Below are 817 nucleotides of genomic sequence, written 5' to 3'. Positions count from 1 at the left end.
CGAGAACACTCGTGAGAGCTGCAATTTCAGCTCCGCCCAGGAGGGAAACGCAGCTTCGCCCGAAGTGCCGCACGTCAGTGCCAATTCTCGCGCTCGACCGGCGAGCTTTGAGATGGCTAGCGCCACGCTTAGTTGCTCGGCCTGGAGCCTGGCGGATGCGATGGCCATCTCGACCTTCTCACCAAAAGCGGGAGATTCTATCCATACTTCCCCTCGAGGACGATAACGCTCACCACAAGCGGCTTAAGACTGGGAGAATCATCCGTCACTGACGGATGATTTCCCCGGCACCATAGACGCAAATGATGCAGATATCTTCCGCTGCAGGTGCTATAGCAGCGCGTTTTCGTAAGTTGAAAACTATCTCGACGCGCACCGATTGCCTCGGGGCCTTGCGCAGCAAGGTGTTGCACGCCCTCAGAGCCAAGCAAGGACATCAGTTTGTTAAGCCTGTCCTGCATGCCCTGGGGCAAAGAGGAAAATTCTTCCATCTTCACAGAGGATCAGTCTGAACGACTCAGGTGTAGATTGACTACGAGTGCTACCAAGTGCAGCGGGGCTACCGTAGCTTTACGCTTAGAGGAAGCGTAAGGTAAGTCACCGACCTTTCGTTCTATACTTAGAACAAGTACGAGTTTAGCGGATCGCAATCCGCTTACTCCAAGAGTAATTACAACCTTAACGCAAGGCTAATTGACTCTTCCGTTTAAATCCAAAGCTGACTCTATTTATTTTTATCTGCGGCAAAGCCGCCTGATTTTAAAATGCAAAGATTTTCCTGAATATGTTTAGTAAAATCTAAATACATGTATAACTA

This window comes from Plasmopara halstedii (genome assembly GCF_900000015.1).
Source record: "Plasmopara halstedii genome assembly, contig: Scaffold_2061, whole genome shotgun sequence".
Taxonomy (NCBI): domain Eukaryota; phylum Oomycota; class Peronosporomycetes; order Peronosporales; family Peronosporaceae; genus Plasmopara; species Plasmopara halstedii.
Note: the sequence above shows the minus strand (reverse complement) of the source record.